The following is a 16,283-nucleotide window of genomic DNA, read 5'->3' on the forward strand; positions in this document are numbered from 1 at the left end:
GCTGGTTGATTCATGTTGAACGAAAGGAAGAAACAACTCAAACGGACCGGACGAGCAGAAAGGCGACACAGACACATGAGTTGACTAACAATCAAATAGTTTATTGGACACAAGGAGCAATATAAAGCGTAGAGTCAAAGCGTATAAAAAAGTAAATAGCGACACAATCATGGTCCTGGGATAAACACAGCAACAACCGGAACCGTCCCCGATTGAGATAGGTTAGCTCTTGTGGAAATAGAGCAACGGACGGTTGGCTGACACATGTTTCACCTAATTCGTGAATGTGAAGAGCCTCAGATATCAGGCGTGAGGTGAGATCTTTATATTTGGCGATGATTGTGGTCTGGTTTAAAAACGCCTCACAGTCCTTGCAATCTGTAGAATGGATGACTATGTTATTTCGGTGTGATTGGTTTTCTATGTCTTTGGCGTGTTCGCGTATCTATTATTAAGGCACCAAGTCTATCATTGATGATTCAAACAATATGAGCATGGCGTGCATACCATATGCGCATAAAGTTTCGCACAACCTGAAAAATATTGTCAGCAAAGCCGGCGTGAAACTTTTTCTCCAGGAATGAGTTAAGAGGGTTGTGCAAGGAAGTCAGGAGGGTTGTGCAAGAAACTCAATCAAGAAATTAGAAAGAAGGCATGTGAAAAGAAACACCGACAGAAATTTGTGAACTGTTGTTGTGGTGTTTTTACAAGATCCCGCTTTCATGCGGCCGATTTTACATCGGGGAAACTGGACGGTGCGTTAATGATAGACTACGCGAATACGCCAAATACATAGAAATCCAGTGACGCCAAAATAATATAGTCATCCATTCTACCGATTGCAAAGGCTGTGAGGCGTTTTTAAACCAGACCACAATCAACGCCAAATATAAAGATCTGACCTCACGCCTCATATCTGAGGCTCTTCACATTCACGAATTAGGTGACACATGTGTAAGCCAACCGTCCGTTGTTCTATTCCCACAAGAGCTAACCTATCTTAATTGGGGACGGTTTTGATTGTTGCTGTGCTTATCTCAGGACCATGATTGCGTGGCTATTGATTTTTCTTATGCGCTTTGGCTCTCTGCTTTATATTGCTCCTTGTGTAGCAATAAACCATTTGGTTGTTAGTCAGTTCACGCGTCTGTCTCGCCTTTCTATTCGTCCCGTCCGTTTGAGCTGTTTCTTCCACCATACCATACCATACCATACCATACCATACCATACCATACCATACCATACCATACCATACCATACCATACCATACCATACCATACCATACCATACCATAATATGCCATATCGTGCCTTACCGTACCATACGATACCATACCCATACCATACCATACCATACCATACCATACCATACCATACCCATACCATGCCCATACCACACCAATACCATACCATACCATACCATACCCATACCATGCCCATACCACACCAATACCATACCATACCATATACCATACCATATACCATACCATATACCATACCATATACCATACCATACCATATACCATACCATACCATACCATACCATACCATACCATACCATACCATACCATACCATACCATACCATACCATACCATACCGTACCGTACCATATCAAACCGACGCATCAAGCTCAGAATTCAAACGGAATTGTTACGTGTTCCGAAGAAGACTGATAGTGTGCTTACAGGCTAATGTGCAGGCGATGTTTGGCTTTACACGTTGTATAAATATAAACTGGAAGGCATTGCGCTGACGTGGTTTTTCTTCTCCTGTGGTGGGAGTATGGAGCCTTCTGGAGCCAGTGTTTTGATTGTGTACTGTCCTTCATAAATTACGATTTCTGATCCTGTTTTTAGCTAGCGTCTAGCATGATATCACTGAAGTCATATGACAGAGAGTATCGTATTTTCAAACTCATTCATATTTTTCAGGAAGTGAAGAGAATAGTAGACCGAGTGGGGAAACGTTCACGGCCACACCAAGTTTTCTATCGTGACACCTTTTCAACAGATTTAAGGAAGAAACGCAACTTACTGAACATTAGGTGAGCTATCGTTCTTCCTGCAAATTAATGGCTATGATAATAGTTATATGAGTAGGTGTTACCTAGCTTAGGTGTGGTGTTAAATGTGCATGAAAGTAGGTCGCCGGTTAGGCCTTAGCACAGTTGCATTCGGCATAGAGTCCGAGAATTATTGAGCTTGAATATAAGAACACACATTACCGTAATACCTAAACTTTGGTGTGAAACAAAAGGGGAACGTTTAAACCAGTTACGCTGTAGTAGCTTTTTAAGTTGCTTTACACACAGTTCTGGCGAACATTCTGTTGAAAAGGCTTCAAATCTGACGTCGGTACATGTGGCCTTCAAAGAAACCCGCTGCGTCGACATCAAACGCAGTCGATTTTTGCTAGTCGGGGAATTCTTATCACTACCTGCCGCATCTTATTTTCATCAGATAAGAGTTTATCGAGGCTGGAAATAAACTGCCTGCTTTCTTTGAGACGCAGCTTTCTCGCACAATCAGCGGCTTTTCCCTTTTGTCGTATACACAATACCCAAACGAAAAACGTTTCAGGTATCGCGCCTTAAACGCCGCGAAACGTTCCGAATGTCTCTGATGCTGTCTCCTGTACTTCAACCTACAGTGGTACTCTGTACAACACACTTGTTCGTAGCTCGATGTCGAGACCTAAGGAGAGCGTCTGGTATATCTTGATCTAGGTAGTTCATAAAGAAATACTGCTTGAGATCGGAGCTAGCGCTATACCTCTGACACTTGAGACATTATTGCACAACGTGTTTTAGTCCGTATGCCCAAAGTTCATTCAATGGTATACAGCGCTTGGCAACTTTTTCGTGTCCGTCAGGAAGATAGTCTGGCTGGACGGCTTCGTGATCTTGACTCACCAAATTAACGACGACCGTTACTGGGCTTCAGGCCGGATCTTGCCACCAACATTCTGGATTAGCCTGGACATGCCTGACAGCTCGTATAAATTCAGTCTGGTGAGTGTTGTCATAACTTTTCATAGCTCATATCTAAACGTGTGCGTACAAGCATATATTTGGGTAGATCGCACGCGCACTTCTCCAGTGAAGCGCCGTTCGTAACAAAGCACAGCTTGCGAAAGGATATACAAATATACCCCTCATGTAATGTCCCATCTGGGGGCCCTTGAGGTTCTAGTAAATAAATACAACGACCCGTCTAGTTGACAGGCGGCCTCATACTGAACGCATTCACACAGCGCATATACCGCAGTAGACGGCAGAACGTATGACCATGTGAAAGCAGCGCCTCGAGATACAGCAGCGACAGCCGCTTTATGCAAGACTACAGGCCATATTCTAGCAGCCCGTACAGTATTGGTCGAAAACTTGAGGCCATACGGCGCACAGAGATAGAGAAATGAGGGGCTCGTCATCACTCAGAAATCAAGGATGGCACATAGAAATGTTTATTTCTCTTTTCCTCATTCATGGTGGTTGTGACTAAAAAATTAGCAGTGTAATCCTTTTATGCTCGAAATATGAGTGATTAGGAAACGAAACGTGCAGCATCGCGATTTGAGCTATCACCGTCGTATATGACGCACATGGTGCTTTACAAAGTAAGCAATGGTGGTGGCTGCCCAGTCTAAGAATTTGTAGGTAATTGCGACCTAACCCTGAGGGTTTTCATCAGCGCCATGCTCGTCCACAACGGCGGGCGTACAACGCCCTTTATTGTCCGGCCCCGTGGAATGTGTTGGAACGAGGAAAAAAGCTCTGTGAGAATATTCTTACGTTGCTTATGGTGTCAAGGCGACTAAAATAGACCCCCATTAATCTGCTGAGCAAACAAGAGCCAGGTGCCAGGTGGTTAGAAAAGATGATGTCGACGTGGACGTGCGGCACATGAGTGTGATCAGGAATGAAAGGTTGTAGTGTTTCATCAATGATGGCTGCTTGAAGTAGATCAACAAAGACAGCAATGACGGTAATGAACGTCGAGCATATAGTGCTTCTCACCACGCTTGACTCCGCTGTAAGGACTGTTGTACGGTGGCTGAAAAGGCTTGTAGACTAAGTTGAGACGAACGAACACGTGTGTGTCCTAGAGTATCCGTGCTTAAGAGAGGATGGATATAGAAGGGAAGAAAGGTGTGGTAGGCAAGGTATCGAGACGCAAAGATTGCACAGGATACATCGCAGCAGCACAGCATGCTCACTAGGACTAGGACGCGGCGAGGGGGATTCAAAATACAAATGTCACCCATAAAACTCAGAGACTAGTCAAATACTAGGTTTACAGGCACGCAATGATAGTCTGCTTCAAGCTAGTCATAAACACAAGAAACTAGCAGGGTTATTGACCAACTAACTCTTTGGGACAGTGTCTTCATGGATGCTTGTTCGATGTGATGAAAATGGTCCATCATACTATATTTACTACAGGATCATAGGTAGTGGCCATAATTCGTGCATTTTCAAGCCGAACCGCGAGGTTCCCTAGAAACTGATGCCTTTGATCGGTAGTGATGGTATAAGGAACATAAAAAAGTGACACTTCCCCAAAACTCAGACTTTCGCGGTAGTATCCCTCTTGGCTTTAGTGGTGGAAATGTTTTGGGCCACCAAGGAAGCCTTTCAATGCACGTCAGCAAGCAGATGTTTACTTAGTGTGATAGAGGTCACGGTCCCACACTGTCTATATGGGCCTTGTCAAAACGCTCCACAGGTAGCATGAGGAAGGCATAAGGAGAAGGGGTATTCCTGTGAACTTCTGGCAAGCTAAAAGCTCCAGGTCAGGCTCAAGCGCGTATGCTTTTGGTAATGCCGTGCCAGAAGATACTCCGTGTGATAATGTGATGCGTGGCACGGATGCCAGAATGAGTGAAGCCAAGCCGGGAATCGAAAACAACACAAGAAAAAATCACCAGGCACAAGAGGTCTTAGGATGCGAGCCGTCAAGTTGCAAAGAAAGGGAATGGTGCATGATGGAAGGACTACCTCACAAAGCGTAAGAGTTCTATAAGAATTGCGATGCTTGATGGGCTCCAGAGGATAAAAATGTGCTTCTTACGGTTCAGAGTTTGGTTCCCCGGGCCAGGGTGTAGCCACCGGGTTTTCCGATGGGTACAAGCTTTTCCGTGACCTGGTGCTTTGCTTCGTTGGTGTGAAATGCTTATGAAATGAATTTTTCACCTCACGTTGTGCAAATAAGGTGGCCTTGCGGTAGAACTTCTGCCTGGCATTCGCTAGGTTCGATTCCTCGTACTGCCGGTTATCAAGCCGTTACCCTTGACCTGGCACTAAACTTTTCTATGGTGATTGTTGGGAAAATTTTCTTCGAGTAAACAGCTGCGGCAAGATGGTTTAAATACTTGACTGGCATTCGGAATATCTGGGGTTCGACCTCTAGTGTCGCTTTGTACCGACCAGAGAAACAATTAGTGCACGCTTTCTGCTGGCCTTATGCTTCGCTTATCTGGTGTGAACTACTTGATAATGGGTCCTTAACCCACACGTTGTGAAAGAGGTAATGTTTCCATTGAAAGCTCACATCTGCAAAGACAGGTATCTTGCTGCTTCTTGATCACAGCCTTAAGTTTATTTTTATTTTGCGATGTACAGAGCACGTTTTATTTCGCCCGCACTTTCAAACAGCACAACTTCCTGACTGTTCTTGCGTCTCCTCGAGCCCTGCATTATCACGCGCTGTAGTACGGCCCCAGGGGGCCTTGCAACTTTATATGATGACTAAACTAGGGATAAATATCTGGAAAATAGTTTCATATACAAGTCACCACAAGCATCAAACCTGCTTTCCACACGCATATCCGTGTAACGATGCAAATTGAACGCCTTTCTAGAGAGCGGTACGCCCAACGTACAAGTGCAAAGAACAGTTCCATATATATTGTCGTTGTTTGTTTTGTTTTTTTTTTCGCTTTTTGTGACGAAGACGAGAGCTGGGAGCAAGGTGTGCAAGGACTTCTAGCGTTGGTATAAGCCCGTGTCTCCATGCGCTGTGCACCCCGCCGGGGTGGCGCAGTGGTTACAGCGCTCGACTACTGTTCCCAAGATTGCAGGATCGAATCCCGGCCTTCGCGGCCTTTTCGAGTAAGGCGCCCATGTGCTGTGCGATGTCAGTGCACGTTAAAGAACCCCAGGTGGTCTAAATTTCCGGAGTCCTCCACTACGGCGTCTCCATAGTCTGAGTTGCTTTTGGACGTTAAACCACACAAACCAAACCTAACCATGCGTTGAGCTGTAAGTGCACCGAAAACAGAAAGCTAGCAACAAATAAAGAAAATAAGTGCATGGCATAAGACCTGCTGCATGGCCAAACGTCCATTAAGCTCGTAACGTTGCTCCAAAGAAGAGCTGGGACAAACATTACGACCGTTTGCTTTCCACTGATAATTTGCGGCTTGTGAGTAACCCACGTGCAGCTTCGTTAAACGATATCTTTGCATGACTGCCCTCACTCGACGTCAGGCATTACTAAAAGGCACAGCAGTAAGTGAGTCGAGATTTGAGACATCTTCACATGCGCAAAAACAGCGCATAAGAGTAGAGGCCAACCGAATATCCTGTGCCCTCGCTTGTAATCTGGGCTCCAGGCGCTTGTCCATGTGTGCTGCAAGTTTAACACGCTCTTCCACGCTCACTTCAATCTTATTCATTGAGGCGTATTCTGAGCTTTTTTTTTTCCTTCTTTTTGTTTTCATAGCGAGGAGCGTAAAACCGACACGACTCAGGATACAAGGGAATGACACAACAGAGCTTACCACTGTTTCCCGTAATCTTGTCGCATTTGCGCTGTTCACTGTTCACTATAGAACTACCGACGTTCCCGAATCGCATTAACGTTGCGTCTTGCTGTGTAGATCCATTAAACGCTTCATACATAGCCCATCAAAGCCAAGGGGAAACCCAGAGTAACTGGGGTTCTTTGAGTTAGGCCTTCCGTCGACCTCCGCCATGCATCATACTGATGGAAATCATAAGAAGAGTGCGCCTCTTTCTTTTGACCATCGCTGTGGCTTTTTTGATAGTGAAGTGTTTGCGGTTCTCTTGCGTAGGCGAGTGGACACCAAGCCCTGGACGTACTCTCAAAGGAAGACCTGAACGGCACGGTCATGTACCTGACGGCAAGCATGGCTGCCAGGCGCTACATACCGGATGAGAAGAATGCCTACCTCGCCGAGATGCAGGATAGCAATGAGTCCTTGATCGTCAGTATTGCTGACGTAAGTTATCGATTTTGCAATCAATCCTTCACGCAGATTAGTTTAAAAAAAAGTGTCAAGGAAGCTTCTAGAGGGGACCAATCATATTTTTCACATAAACCACAGCATCAATCATTGCAGTACAGGGAGCGGGAGGAGGAAGAGGCGTAGGACCCTATAACAGCTAATAAATTCGCCTAGAATTTCGAAATGTTCACAAGGAAGGCTAGTTAATAGGTATCATTTTCTGTATGGTAAATTATTACATTGCCAACAGCGTGAATGATTGCAGTATTACAAGCCAGATGCGGAGGGGGGGGGGGGGGGGGGCTGGTTAATAGAATACGGTATTTATTGAAAATTATTGTCGCGTCAAAGGTACACAAGTCCTGTACGGAAACTTCGACGCCTGCGAAAAAAAAAAAAAAGTTTTTTCTTGTGTGTGTTTCCGCAGGCACAAAAAAAAAACGCATTTCTATAAAAAGTAAATGTCGCCAACATTTTTTCAGCAGTCATAATGTACGCTTTAGCAAGCCTGGCTGCGTTGCTTTGCAGTCAGAGGATTGCAGGGATGAAAAGGAACAGAAAAGAATGTAAAATCTGCCTAAAGGGGAACTTAACTCAGTATTTTTGAACACTGGGAGACCGCTCTTCTCAGCTGGCTGTTCAATGCCAGACCATCGACCCAGCCACCGATTTTATCACGGAGAAGGTCTCCTGATTACCTACAGCATCTAACTGAAGGTTCATTTTTGTAATGCTAGAATATTAGTTGGCTGTGTTCGTGAGGCAAAACCGTGGCCGCATAAAGTAAAGCCATGATTGTGTTTGCGAACCTTAGTGCGTGCGTTGTAGTAGAAGTGTCCACAGAGAAAGTGCCATAGATACTGCGCCTTGCATTTCGCGTACGGCAGTTACTAATGCTAAATAGGTTATGTAAAAAATTAACGGTAATTGAAGATGATGGTATGGAAAAATAATTATATTGATTGTGATAATTATTGTCATGAATAAAAAGAATGAAAATATATAGGAAAAGAAGAAATAAGAAAGAAAATAAATATAATAACAAAAATAAAAGTGAAAGAAAATGAATATAAACTCATTAAAAAGTAACAATTACAAAACAGTGGCAACGCTAATGCTTTCGCAATTTCTCAATGCAGTGTCTGCAGTGACCTATAAGTGTTTTGTGTTTTTTCGTTTGAGCTAATAAGAGTTCTTCAGCACTTCTTTACTCTCAGTAACTGCACTGAAACTTTTGGCGTTGATGGTTATGAGAAAACGATTATGTAACCAATTATTGTTGTCTGCAAGGGAATAGCGCTGCGGTATACAGACTGACAGAAAGAGAGTGTGAAAGTAATGACTGCCATAGAAGTATACCTCAAATAACAAGTAGAGATGATGTATTCATTTTATTTGCTTAAAGTAATCTAGCAGTTTGAGCGTGGTCTGATAATCAATCGCTACAGGCCAACCTGAATTCCTCCTGACTGTGAATAATTCTCGCGGCTCAGTACTGCCAGAACAAGGACTACGAGTTCGGTTTCTCAGAGAAGCACCCCATCGCGCCATTCTACTTCAGCCGGAAGGAGCAGAGGTTCATCACCTTCGACGACGACCGCTCACTTGGAATGAAGGTAAGCGGAGGTTCTTCTCCTCTGACGATATTCTTTTTGAGGGCCACAATAAATGCTACAGACTGTTTGTTTAACCTTCCGTACGAGACGTCTAATCGTTCCGCATATTTTCCTTTCATATAAGTTATGTGATCCTACAGAATCCGAGATTACCAGACAACGCATGCGGGAAACTCAAAATAAGCTTGGCTATGCAGATGAAAGGATGTTAATTTTCCTGTTCAGAAGGAAAGCTTTACGAAACAGCTCTTTCATTGGTAGCGTATAGACATAATTACTCAAGTGCGGAGTACACATTATTTCGAAAATATGCTGAGCTAAGGAAACTTTCCCTACATTTTTGTATAGTTGTCATATATCATTTCTGGATTGCGTCCGTGCGACTATCATATGATGTTAATGACTGATACAGAATCCGCACGCATTTCAATATTTCCACATGTGCTGCAGTCATAATTTAGAATAGACCGTACTTCTTGCTTAAATGTTTCAGTGTTGGTCATATGAAAAACACGTGGAACAAAGGGAACTTTCATCCAAAACCTTTCAATGACGAGCATCCGCAACAATTGAGATTCTCATTTCATGCTCACAATCTCTATTCACGCTAATGACATCCCCTTAATAAAGTCCCCTGCCTATGTGGCGTCAGGTTCATGCAATTGTTTTATTTTTCTGGTCTGAGACGCCATTGCCACAGAGAACACCATCAATTATCATGCCTCCATGCTTGACTTCGTTGAAGGCTGGGACGTCGGCGGAAAAATATCCGTCTCAAAGTGTCTTCGCTGCAACATTAGGCTGCAGTTATGCGTAAATGTCTTCAGTGACAACATGACTTAGATTCTTTATTGGTCTGCTTCCAAGTTTAGGGAGATTTCAACTAGGCCATTTAGGACTTTTCTCGCAAAAGCGATTGCCTTTTTCGATAACATCAAAACGACATCAATGAAGAGATTATAGAATCGATTAGTGGTGTTCTGCACTTGCATAAGATTCCTCAAACAGAAAGTCAGTGACACACTTAACTTTACGGTCACCGAACACAACTCGATCCACCGATGACACGACTACCGCTAAAACCACTTATAGAACCGTATAAAGTCTGAACAGCGACAACATCAGCTGAGTAGAGTTCTCATTTTATAACTGTGCATCCTCTTTTTACTTTCTTGTACCGTTCAGTTCTGCAAAGGAAAGAAAGACCGCACAGCATTCAAGTACGGCATTGCGGTTTTCGACGTCGAAATGGATGACCCCAGCAACAAATGTGGCAAGGGTGCCTACAAGAGACTGAAGTTTATCAGGCAGCTTGTGGACTACATGAACAACAATTTCACATCGGCCAGTAGCTTCGAACAATGCGGAAAATAGGCTGCAACTGCGTTGAGTGACAGATGCTGACAAGAAACAGGTGTGAAAGGGGTGGTCATGGGTCAGAGGTGGCAATTCGTATAAAGTGCTCAGCGACATGATAAAAATACCCTCTTATGCCTTATTTTCTCTGTCCCGTCTATGGAACTGTAGCTGAAACAGCTTCACACAAATTTCCAAACAGTTGCATATCGAGCGAAATGCATGAATATGACATTGCTTGAAGTAATTTATGCAGCACATGCCTTTTTTTTATATTTGCTCATCTGGGCTGCATCTAAAGCAAGATGAAAATTAACGCTTCTAGCATGTCCTTTTTGTTTCCTTGTTTTTCCAGAACATTGTAAGCTAGAGGCGTAACCAGAGTAGATCACACAAAGCACACATATGCAGTGAGAGCTCTTGTGTCCACAGGCTGCGCCCTCATTAAAAGGGTGGTAGCAGATGTTAGTACCCGCCCCCTTCACATCAACGCCACTATGGCTCCTCAGAGGCCAATCAACAATGCGTCATACATACAATCAAGGCTTTTGTCATCTCTACTGGCATAAAGTTCCCCCAGAGAAATTGGAACTCATCCACACCCATGGTCGCAACGGCCCATCACCCGGACGCAGTCTACATATTCATTGTCGTCCTATTTCGGAACGCCCAGTATGTCACGTCTTTGGCATTTGGCTCCAAGATGAGCGCCTTACTCCAGCCAATACTGCAGTGCAAACCAATTCGCTCACATCCCCAGTATAATTCGACGTATCACTGGTCAGCGAAAGGACATGCGTCAGGAGACTACCTTCTTTCTGCCTGGTCATAGACCTTGCTGTAAGCCGCATTCAATATAACCTCCACTATCTCCACCTCGCTCACGCAGTCCTAAACGGGGCAAATGTTCCATACACCTTTCACACGACTATTCTGGGCCTCTCTTTGTGCATCTACTGCACATCTCGCCCTTGCATCCACAACAATTATGAAGAGACTCAGTAGGCTAACCTCACCTCTAAACGTGCTCGCCTTCTCACTACTATCGCAGGGAGATCTCTAGTGTTATCAAGTACACGTGTTGATGTATAGCATGAGCAGCACAGTGTACACGTGTCTCAATCTTGCGTATCATAATCTGTGCGGTTTCGCTATAAAATTGATAACATTAAGCAAGAAACGTTCAGTCATTTGGTCTGCCTCTAGCCGCCAGCTACGTTCCGTTATTTCAAGATCCATTCTTCATGGCGCGCCTGAAGCTTCGTTCACTCCCGCCCTCACAGGAGAGTGCACTCGCATCTCGACCTTGATCTCTTTCTGACGTCAATGTAGCACAAACGGCAGGCTACCCGACGTCAGACCTGCGTTCGCTTCATCAGAAGAATACTGTGTACATATTGCGATGGTACATGTAAACGCAGCCCCCTTCCCTGTCTCCCCAAAACGCGTTTTCCCAATGGCCGAACACTCCTTGCCCCCTGCCGTGCTGCACTATTTAAGCTTCTGACCTAGTGGCGAGGGTGGCTATTGCCATCGCACCGAAGCAAAGGATAAAGAAACTCACAGCTGCTATATTATCGCCGACTCGGATGCTGTTGTCGAGCCTTCCTTAGCGGCTGTTTCCAGACTTGCTCTCTGCATTTTGGGCGCTACCATCCGTTAAGATTATTTTATCACCTTTGACTCCAGTAACGAAAGTTTTGAACACAACGTCAAGGCTGACACCCAGCGAGTGATCACAATAGCCAAGTGGAGGCTCAGAACCAAGGTATGTACCCCTTCGACCCACCACTGTAATCGTTTTGAAACCCTACAACTCAATCGATGCATTTACCCATCATCACAAATTTTATTGTCTGGTGCGTACATGCATCACACAATCCAGACTTCCACACCACCATCACCAACATCTTTGCTCAGCACTGTATATGTATGGGTGCACATAGAGCGACGGCACCCCTACCTTCATATGACACTGGCATGCACGCGTAAACCACACCACTGCGCTGCTCGGACCCTGGACTCCAGCTAGCCGCCATCCAGTTGGCTTGGGACGCCGCCGGCCAACAACGTCCGCCGGCCCGCGCCTGAGGCGGGGCCCCTCGCCATCCGTCCCAAGCGGCGTAGGGCCGGAGTTCCTTTATCCGCTGGTGGAAATACAAAGTTCTACTCTCTGTCTCTCCCTCTGTCCAATGCGGCCCTGTAGTAGTGACAGATGCAGCTGCCCAGCGCCACCTTGGAAACTTAAGAGGCCCTCATCGCCATCTCCATGGTGTCTGACAATCTCGAAGGGGCCTTTTACTGATGATTCCACCAGCTCCAACCACCCTGTTCCTCCACCTCAGTAAATATGTATTAATGCGTTCTTTGCTTCGTAGATGTTTGTCTGTGAAGCACAACCATAAAGCGGTGGCAGGCCCAGCAGTTCCATCGAGCTGCTTATGGCCGGCCACAAAATCAGATTTGACAGGTCCTGGCTGAGCCACTGCGCACAACCTGCTGAGGTGCTCTATGATGTCTCCGAACCTCAGCTGTCAGTTGGAGACGGGTAAAAAGAACAGCGGACCTTGACTATGCTGTGAAACTGAGAAGTCTATTCATTAGAGGGAAATCGTCCGACGCAGCCAACTAGTAACTAGTCGTGGTGGGTGGCTTCTAGGAACCGACCTGCTGCCGCCTACCTACCTGCGTCCTACTTTGTCGACCACGACTCGCCAGACACCAACTTTGGAAGAAACTTGTTTTTTGGTCTGGCAACCCGGAACTGCATCAGAATTCGAAGCGGCTGGAGCGCAGCTTAAAAGCCACCCACTACTCGGCCACTTCGGGCACGACGCCGCGCAAAGGATGTCTTACTCACGCTGGTTGATGTTACAGGTTAGTCATCTGAATAACGCGACTTGTGTTAAGAGCAGTAATTACTGTCTTTTTGCGGTGTCGTGCCCACTAGAGATGAATGATATGTTGAAACGAGTGTTAGCGTCTTTGTCTGGTTTTTACTTTGCTTTGTGTGAAATTCTGCTCATGCTCGCGGGTGACGTGGAAACAAACCCTGGTCCAATGAATAAAGCTGAAGCACTTGCTGAGGCTCTTGAAACTATCAGTAAACTTGAGGAAAGATATGGTTCACTATTGGATGAACTCAAAATCATCAAAGAAAAACAAGTAGCAGCAGAAAATGAAGTGCAACTACTGAGTACTAAAGTGGCGGCTTTGGAAGCAACTCTTGCCTCGCACACTACTACGGACGATGGGACAAACGCTGCTGATGCGGTTGTTGTCACAGACCAGTTGACAGCCATTTCATCACGATGTGACAATACTGAAGATAGGATGCGACTTTGCAATCTGCTTTCCTTGGGGTGGAAGACGACTCAAAAGAGGACTGGGCAACGTGTGGACAAAGCTTAGTTAACCTCTGCTGGGACAAACTAGGTATCGCCACAACTGGGCAACAATTCGAAAGAGTTCACATAGGAAAATATCAGTCTGAAAAGCAACGACCTATAATAATAGCAAAGTTTACGTATTTTAAAGACAAGGACTGCATTCTGTCTTGTGGTTATAAATGGAAAGGAACGACGTTTGCCATTCGTGAGGATTTTTCACTTGCAACGCGGAGGGTCAGGTCAAAGCTGATTGAATTCGCGAAAATGCATGATAAGAAATTCAAGCTGTCGGTAGACAAGCTGCGCATGGATTCACGAACGTACATCTACATCACTTCTAACGCTGTCATCCCTTTGGAACAGTAGCCACTATCAAGATCAGATTTTCCCAACCATCACAAGCCTAAACCAGCTGTCGTCTCCACATTTTTGTCTATTTCACTTGCTAACATACGAAGTATTCTATCGAAGCGCACTCTTGTCACATCTGTTCTTGAATATAGCGATTCTGACATTATCGTATTCACCGAAACATGGCTCCACCCCGATATCAGTTGTCATGAAGCGCTATCGGGCTCCACTTTATTCAATATATATATAGGCGTGATCGAACTCAAAGGCGCGGGGGAGGCGTCCTCCTAGGAATAAGAAAAACTTTTACATCATTCGTCATTGACACTGAATCCGATTTAGAAATAATCTGGACAGCTTGCATGATTTCGTCTTCCAAACGTTTAATACGTAACTGCTACCGCACATCAGATTCCGACAGTTGTTTTCCAAATAAACTTCGTGAAAGCATGACGAGGGCGCTTGAACTCTTCCAGGCCGATATCACTTACCTGTTTGGGGATTTTAACTTTCCGCAGATCGACTGGATAAAGCTATCACCCCCTTGTAATGCCTCAACAAATTTTATAAACGTGACTTTAGATTTTAACCTATTTCAAATAGTTAGCAAGCCCACCCGTGGTTTCAATATATTGGACCTCATCTTTACAACAGCACCTAAAACAATTAGTAACATAAATTTTTTAGATGGATTCAGTGACCAAAATTTGCTACAGGTGACAATTAACATTCCGCTACCATTTTGTGGCACTACGCGAAAGCAAGTTCGTGATTACAATGGAGCTGATTACAATGCTTTCAACACAGAGCTTCAGGAATTTTCAGATAAGTTACTGCTCCCTGGTTTCTCTGATCGGTCTTTCAATGACAACTGAGTGCTATTTAGAGACAAGCTGGTAAGCTTGGTGCAAAACCATGTTCCCCTAGTCACTATAACAAATGATAAATCAAGCCCTTGGTTTACAAAAAATCATAATCGAATAAGGAATAATAAAAAAAAACGGCTGTACAAAAATTCAAAACGCGTAAATTCTGCGATTGCTTGGAGTAAGTATAAAAACTACCTGAAAACACATTGCTCTGTTTTTTGTGACGCTAAAGAAAAACATTTTTCACAAGACATTCCTTCTCTGCTAAAGGATAATCCGAGAAAATTCTGGAAGATAATAGGTCAGCGTAGCATGAATAAAGACATTTCAATGCGCGACATTAATAACATTCCTTACTCTGATGTTGACTGTCCAAAAGCATTTAACTATTTTTTTACATCGGTGTTCACTACAGAAGACAGTTGTAATGTTTCCCACGTATCTGATTTTGACTACCCGTATATGGCTCCGATTGACATTACATTAGATGGCATAGTCCGTTTGATCACTAGCCTTAAGGTATTCTCTTCAAGTGGCATTGATGAGATCAATTCCAAAATACTAAAAAATACTATTTCCGTGTCTAGTACTCTATTAATTCATATATTTCGGCAATCATTATTAACGGGCATGCTCCCTGACGATTGAAAAATAGCAAAAGTGGTACCGGTTTACAAAAGTGGCATTAAACTTTCCCGCGAAAACTACCGCCCCATTTCGCTAACATGCATCTGCTGCAAGATGCTTGAGCACTTTTCCTGCGAGTCACAGCTTTTCGAATTCACTACTGATCTTCATTCCAATATTAACTGCAACTTACAAACTGACTGCGCCTTTCTTGACTTCTCAAAAGCATTTGATCGCGTAGCACACTGTCGTCTAATATCGAAGCTTTCTGCTCTAAGCTTAAACTCTCTAACTTTGTCATGAATTCGCAACTTCCTTTCTAATCGCCAGCAATTTACAGTTGTTAATAATTACTGCTCTCCTCTCTCTGATGTTACGTCGGGTGTACCGCAAGGAAGTGTTCTTGATCCGTTACTCTTCTTAATTTATATTAACGACTTACCGAACAACGTTTCATCTAAAATGCGAATATTTGCTGATGACTGCAATATATATCGAGTAATAAAAAGTACTGGTGACCACAGTGCACTTCAATGTGACTTGGATATCATTAACAACTGGTGTAACACATGGCTAATGACCTTGAATATCTCCAAGTGTAACATAATCTCTTTTACTCGAAAGCCAGCTGCTTCTCACTTTCCTTACACCATTAGTACCAACATATTGGCGCGGAAAAATGAGTATAGATACTTAGGCGTTCACATAACACCAAATCTCTTGTGGGCGATTCACATATTTACCATTTCAGCTAATGCTTCCCGGTCATTAGGCTTCCTGCCCCGCAACTTACATAGCGCTCCTTCTAATGTGCGTAAACAAGCCTA

Source organism: Amblyomma maculatum, chromosome 9 (genome assembly GCF_055883805.1).
Source record: "Amblyomma maculatum isolate TAMU_Amacu chromosome 9, ASM5588380v1, whole genome shotgun sequence".
Taxonomy (NCBI): Eukaryota; Metazoa; Arthropoda; class Arachnida; order Ixodida; family Ixodidae; genus Amblyomma; species Amblyomma maculatum.